We start from the raw sequence: 7,914 nt of genomic DNA, 5'->3' as shown, positions 1-7,914 counted from the left end.
GTATTTGTGTGGTAGGTCTAAGGAAAGACAGCCCATTGGCTTGGCAGCTACATGCCTGGAGATGATTTCTGCCTTGACCTTGGCACTCTATCTGGGCAAGGGTCAGACTTTAATGTTGAACACAAATAGTATTTGACTAAGCAAAGAAATGCTTCCCTGTAGGAAAAGCACCTTTCCCTAATGCTAAGATGTGTTCAGTTGGCCTGGGTTTGTGCATGGGTTGTGATAGCCATTGTTTTTGCTCTTTCCTTACTAAACTGAACCTTGGGGCTTTTTGGAGGGAATTTTTGAAAACAATACTTTTTAGTTTCAGTTTTTTGAATCATCCAAAATGAATTTCAAATCTGAAGAGTGGAGATGAATGCATTGCCTTAGTTTTGATAAGCTTTAAATTGAATGTGTGCAATATGGAAGTATCCACATTTACAAGCTGGGTAGAGACATGTCCTGATTATGCCAGTAAGTATTTTAGTGCTTCGTTGTTATGGTTACATTTTCAAGTTTGACTGTACTCCTGCTTGGCATAACTCATTAAGAATGTTAGCAGCCAGGGTATTGCACACATTTGGGCTTCTTTCTTGATGATGTAAAGGCAGTCAGGGCAGCCATAGGAGTCTAGGGTACTTCATATTTGGTATGTGCAGTACTTAGTGTATTTCTATAATAGAAGACATATGGTGCAGTCCTAAATACCAGTGTTATCCAAAGAAAACGTTTGCTGATCTCTTTAAAGAATTTCCTGGCAAACATTTAGTTTACTAATGCGTTTGGACTGACTGGGATTTTCCCGAATACTAAGGTCTTAACTGGGACCTCCCATTCATTTCATTTAGATATTTCACCTGAAACGTCAAAGGAATGGTGCTCCTACGTCTCTATCTGGTGCTCATTCACACGAATTGTGTTGGCGTACAGTATTTCATAGAGTTGACCCACCAGTTATTTGTTGTAGTTGGTTTTGTTGGTGGTGGTGGTTGTTTGTTTGTTTGTTTGTTTGTTTGTTTGTTTTGAGACGGGGTCTTGCTATATAGCTCTGGCTGGCCTACAATTCTCTAGGCCAGGCTGACCTGAACTTTGTGACAGTTCTGCCTCAGGAGGAGATACAGCGCTGTGATTGAGGTGTGTATCCTACACCTATACCTAGCTTCACCTGCTCTCCTGATTGAATATGCAATTATTGTATGTGTACAAATAAGATGGAGTCAGGGTTGAATTACAGTTTAGGGAAATAGGAACTATCACAAACACTGGTTCCCGTATTTGCTTCTTTCTAAATCGTCTGTATGTTTTGAGAAAGTTCAGAAGAAACTCTCCCTCATGAGTTCACTTTTTAAAAATAACAGAAGACAGACGGTTAGTGAGCCCTTCCATTTCCGAGTTTCTGTGAGTGTGAGGCATGAAGGAAAATGTTGTCATACTCGATTTCATAGCTAAACAAGATGAAGAGTTTTAAAATCAGAAGTCAAACGTGATTTTAGCATCATTTTTGTCTTTAAAGATTGGTGTTCTTATGTGCCTGGCATACATCAGGCCCTGGTAAATATACACAGGGTTTGGTTTGGGTTTTATTATGTTGCTCAGGCTGGCCTCAAACTTAGCATCGATCTTACTGAATGCTGGGGTTCAACACACACTGCCATGCCTGGCTTAAATTTTTTGTATTGTCCCACCTTGTAACGTTTCTCTTGAGATTACTGTCTTATCCTTTGATTCTAGTATAAGTTTCTAAATTAGCTATTTGGAAAAGGCATTCACTTGCGACACAATGCCCGTGAGCCCAACAGTCGATTCGTTTTATTGTGTGATTCTTGTATGCAGTATTGGAGTAAAGAGAAGTCCTTAGGTTTCTAAGCTACATGTTCATTTCACCATAAAGTGCCCATTTTTAGAAACATGTAAGGATTATTTTTCAAAATGTGTTCATGTTGGCAAGTGATTTCAGAAACACAGTTGAAGTATATTCTGTTACCATTTGGTAGGTAGTTTATGATTCCTTGGTTTTGTGTTGTATCTGATCTGCTGTTGAAAATGGCTTTTACCTTTCTAGTTTGTTTATATAATACATTTATCTTGGTGTTTATACTGCTGAGGCCTGTTAGGGGTTTTTTGGTTCATTTTTAAAGTAATTAATTTGATTCATTTGTATTGATGTTTACCAGTTTGGGTTTTATTTTGTTTCTTTTCAAGAGAAATCGTGTTCCTTGTTAACATTGTATGTAGCACATACAACGTGTGCGTTCCAAACTTAAGCAGGCATTTTAAAGATCTATGTAGCTTTTTGGAGGGTTTAGATTTGTGACCATGAAAAGTAATTACATGTACATGAGATACTTTAATGGTAGAGTATATTGATGCTTTTATTTTTTTTTTAACTTTCTTGCCAGTTCATTTACTGACAAATGTTACTATTGTTCATGCTAAAGCAAGATGTGTGAATATTTTAAAACTTCATAAGTATAAAAATTTTATATACTGTCTATTAAGATAAGACTTTAAAGCAGAGATTTGTTTTGATTTTGGTCTGATTCCATTTTTACCTTGAACAATTTTTTTGAGGAAATTTGCTAAAAAATAAATAAACAAACAAACAAATAAATAAATACCCTTGCCAAGTTCAGCTTTGTGGTGATGGGTAAAAAGGGTTTATCGGCTGGAGTAGTAGGGCTCTGTGGGGAAGTGGGGGTCACACGGGGCTGAGAAGAATGTGCCTTGGCCTTGCATTTCTTTTCTTCCACCTACATCAGCCCTCACCTGAACAGCCTCAGGCTACATCTGCCTTGATGTGAACCGGATCACGTGGGTCTGGAACGTTAAGATTTTTAACGCCTAGTTCATAAGTCATATTTTCACTATTCTTTTTAGTTTGAAGGCGTCTCTGTTACAATTACTTAGTAATTTTGCCCTAATTTCAAGTGTACCAACGTGAAGCAAAAATGTCGTGGAGATGCACTTGTTCAACGCTACTCCAGCTGCGCTTGCTTCGGGAGGGTGGTGGGTTTAGTCTGGTGTTTCGTTGTTTTTCTTTTCCCTGGCCTACTGCCTCCAGGAGGGGTGGTTTAAAGTGTTCAGTAGTGGGGTGTGTGTGTGTGTGTGTGTGTGTGTGTGTGTGTGTGTGTGTGTGTGTGTGTGTGACAGAGAGATGCTTTAAACCAGACTAGCATATTGAACTTTAATCTCTGCTGTTAGAAGTTTCTTTTAAACAATTGTGCTGACATTTAGAAAGTGAAAATGAAACTGCTGTGGTTAAAAACTTAAGTTTGTTTCCAAAAAAGTTTATTTAGTCATTATCTGGGTTGTTATATGCAATAATTTATATATTTGTATTCTGCTTTGAAACTGTAAACTAGATAAGCTTGTCTACTATTTTTAACTTTACAGTAATAAAACAAATATTTTGTTATCTCTCTGCTAGCTTCAGTTGATTTTTGTACATTATTTATTGTGTGTGTGTGGGGGGCGGGGCACCAGGCCACCAGAACCTTCAAGAGTTAGTTCTGTCCTTCTATCGCGTGGGTCCCAGGGATCAAGCTCAGTTCTTTTCCTCCTCCCTCCCCCTCCCCCTCTTCCCCTTTCTCCCTCTTCCTTCTTACTCCTCCTCCTTTTTTTTTAATCAAATAGTTGAGCTACATTGCAAGTTTTGCATAATCTAACTCTTTTTATCCAGTTATCTGTTCATGAACAACTTGAGTTTTTTTTAAATCCAAGTTAAGCTGGTAAGAATAAAACTTTAGGGTGCTGGAGAGATGGCTCAGGTTAAAAGCTCTGGCTGTTCTTCTGGAGAACACAGGTTCAATTCCCAGTGCCCCCATGGCTGCTAATAACCAACTCCAGTTGCAGTGGTGTTCCAGGGCCCTCTTTTGGCCTCCAAGGGCACTAGACACATTGGTGGTGCACAGACATACAAGCGAGCAAAACCTCCACATACATAAAATAAAAATTTGTAAAGATGAATAAAACAGGACTATACTTCAATTGGCTTTTTAAAGAATATTTAAAATGAGGAAACTGTAGTATCCAAGATCACTGTGGTTAGCATGAGGAATCAATGTTAAATTAGCCTTTACTCGTCCATGGTTTAATTTTTAGTAGGACTGACAGATGGCTTGTGGTTAAGAGCACTTGCTACTGTTCCAGAGGACCCCTTTCACTCGCCATGGTGCACAAGTGGAGGTCAGAGGTCAGCTTTGTGAAGCCAGCCCTTCCGCCCATCACCCACTGAGCCATCTCACTGGTCCCTCACGGATGATTTTTAAAGTAATTTTTATGATGTTTTTATGGGAATAATTTAAAACTTAGACATTCGTTTAAAAGATCAGAAGTAGATTACCTGGTAATGTCTGAGAATTGAAACATTGTGTTGGAAAAATGTTAACTGCCTGTGGAAGTCTCAGGAATTCAGCAATCCTAAACCCAGTGTGGTGGTCCATGCCTATAGCCCAGCTCTTTGGGGGAGGCAGAAGGATCAGGAATTCAGGTCATCCTTGGGCTGTCTAGCAAGTTGGGAGTCAAACTGTGCCAATAAGACTGTCTAAAAAAAAAAAAATCCATTAATTAATAATATCTAACAGTTGAGTCACAGTATTTCATCAGGAGAAGAAATAGAGACCAAGAGTGGGGGTCTGTAAATGATGCTGGGAAGAGTACCAGACCACAAAGGAACTTTTCCTGTTTGGCTTCTGCTTTGTGACATGAGGGAACATTCATAGTGACGTCTTTGAGTCTGAATTCACTACGTTTTATTCCTACTCGGTTGTCCAAACTGGAGAGTTTCAAGTTCACTATAAAAGTCTTTGTTCTCCCTTGTTTTTTCCAGTGATCTGTTAGAACTCGTCATTCTTTACAGGTGCCTGGGAGCCTGGCAGGTACCTCTGAGCACAGTGGATAAAAGCAGGCGAGGAACCTGAAGGCAGAACAGCGCCCCTTTTATACAATTGATATTCTACATAAGAAGCCCTTTAACGGCTCTGCATTTACAGTCTGATCTAAACAACGTCTGAGGTCCTTTCCATCTTGAAATTCCAGCTTTATATCAGCAAAACTTTTCCATTTATTGATGTCCTATTGTGGGGTGTGGCATAGGCTACCACGTTTATCTCTAGATACAAAAACTTGTTATCCTGACCACTTTGCATCTGGGCTCCTCACCCTAACTTTTGAAGCAAAGATGCTGTCTAAGGGGAGGCCATGCTAAGAGCCTCAATGTTATCAGCAGGGACAACATCCATTATCCATTTGCAGTAGGCTAAGGTGTAAGCCACTGGCGTCCAGTGTTGAGTAGTCTTTCCTTGCTACAAATTTGACCAGATGCAGTACTTGACTGGTCACTTTTTGCCTGCCTTCCCAGAGTTCTGGATGGTCTTGCAATGATTGAATTCTTACCAGCTGAAAGCAACGAGTCAGCCTTCTTTTGCCTGCAATAGAGCTCTGCTATACCTACCTCTGGTCTGGCAGCCTGGGACTCACCTACTTGGAAATCATATGAAATTGTTTTCTAAGAAGATACTGCTAAGAACCACTGGATTTTTGTAAACGGTGGCTCAGGACTTCACAGCTACTTGTTGAGTCAAGTAAAAGTGGACAGGAAAATTCTAAAGAAATTCAATCTCTTGACAATGCAAATGTCACTTTGGACTTTAAAGGTGTTTTTGGTTAACAGGAGGGGGACTTCAGAGAATTTGCCACTGTCTGCCACTTCCTTAGTTAGGGTGTCTAGTGCTGTGATAAGACATTATGACTAAAAGCACCTTGGGGAGGACACGCTTTATTTTATCTTATACTTCAGTTCATCACTTCCGGAAGTCAGGAAGCCGGCCGGGGCCAGGAACTGATACAGAGGATATAGAGCAGTGCTGCTTACTGCCTTGCTCAGTCTGCTTTCTTACAGTACCCAGGATCACCAGCCCAGGGGTGGCACCACCACAGTGCTCTGGGCCCTCCCCCCATCAATCACTAATTTTACAAATGCAGTACAGACCAATCTTTAGACACGTTTTCTCAGTTGAGTTTCCCTCTCCCCACATGACTAGCTTGTGTCCAGATGACATAAAACTAACCAGCACAGCCACTAATAACTAAAGGCATTCAGTTTTCACCTACAGAGCTCATGGAAGGGCTGGTCCAATAAAACCAGTGACGGCCATGGAGGGATTGGCCTGCATTCTCCTTAGTAGTACTGAATGACTCCCAATTCAAGTATCTATGGAATGGATAAATAAGTGAAAAGCTTCAGAGGCAGTACCAGGATTGAGCAACTTCTAAAATTGTGTTTAAGTAGGCACCCCACAAAATGCCTGAAGCACTCTTCCAGGGACAGATTAATACATGCATCAGTTACATTTCTTGTTGCTGTGATAAATTACCCTTCCTTACAAAAACAACTCAAGGAAGGAAGGATTTATTTCACCTTATAGTTTGAGAAGATAAAGTCCACTTCGGCAAGGAAGTCATGGTGGCCGGAGCCTGAGGAATCTGGTCCCACTGATTCCACAAGAAGCAGAGTGTGATGAGCTTCTGCACCCAGCTAGGTTTCTCCTTCTGTGGTCCGGGACTTAAGCCCAAGGGCTGGTACCATCCTCCTTTAGGGTGTCCCTTTCCACCTCAGTTAACCTGGTTGAGGTAAACCTCACAGGTGTGCACAAGGGACTGCACAGCCTATCAGGCTGTCAATCAATGCTCGCCATCACACCCCCATTCTTTCCACACGCCTTATTCTCCACTCCAGCTCCCGGACTGCCTTGAGCCTCTGATAGCTGGTACTCACTCTGCCTCCATTGCGCCTCCAAATTGGTGAGTCTCTAAACTTTGGGTTTTGTCCAACTGGGGTGTCATCCCCGGAATTTCTTAATTAGTTGGGGATTAAACTGGAGATTTTTTTTCCCCTACCAAACCCCCAGGCGACACGGATGATACACAGTGCTTCATGTACTGATAGAAGCTTTCCACGGTCCCAGAATTCTCTTCCCAAAGGAATGAGATAATGCTGCTTCTTAGCTCAAAGATCTCTGCGAAAGGTTACCACCGCCTACACAATAAAAGCCAATGCCCTACTGTCCCGTATCTAAAGCCTTCATCTGGCATCCACATGTTTTTCATTTCAATGATTTCATCCAAGAAGTATGTCAAAATACTGGAGATGTAGTTCAGTAGCAGAACAGAGTATTTGCTTAGTGTGCACAGGACCTTGGGTTCAATCCCACCGCCAAAGGGGGCTGTGGGGTGGGGGGAAGAGTGGGCCATTTGGCAGGCTCGATGCAGAGAGAGGGTGACTGGAAGAACAGAAAGCTATAAACTCCAGGCCGGCCCTCAGTGCTGCACTTCCTCCCACTACGGTCCACCTCCTGAAGGTTGCACACCCTCCAAACAGTGCTCGTGAAGGACTCTAACGGGCCAGAGCATCGAAAACTCGGCACTGACGGGGTTTGCTTTTTACCCTTCTCCCCCTTGCTAAAACCCGTTAGATTACATCCCAAAGTGAGCCCCCACGGTCCACTTCCTTATTCGCCCACTGACTCATTCCTGGGACAGAACACAGAGGTCCAGCAATCAAAATTCATTATTTGGCTAACATGGCCAATCAGGATTTACCAACTCACCCTACCACAGACTCCCCTCTTTTCCCTTAAAAACCCGCTTCTGCAAAACAAAAAAACAAAAACAATAACAACCAAAAAAAAAAAAGAAAAAACCACTTGCTTGGTCACTGCCGCTACTTGCTGTCTGCCTTTGCCCCTCCAGCCCCTGTGCTGAGAATTCGGTACCTGGGTGTGTCCTGTACCGATTGGGGAAGGGGCTCCCTTACATCTCGGAGATCAAGTGTCCAAATACCTGAGCCTGTAGGGGAGAATTCTCATCCAAGCCACCACACAAAGGGATTATAATTTAAGGAAATCAAACCGATTAGATTGAGCTCTACTG

This window comes from Peromyscus californicus, unplaced genomic scaffold, assembly GCF_007827085.1.
Source record: "Peromyscus californicus insignis strain IS unplaced genomic scaffold, ASM782708v3 Scaffold_16__1_contigs__length_79575227, whole genome shotgun sequence".
Lineage (NCBI taxonomy): Eukaryota > Metazoa > Chordata > Mammalia > Rodentia > Cricetidae > Peromyscus > Peromyscus californicus.
This window is presented reverse-complemented; position numbering follows the sequence as displayed.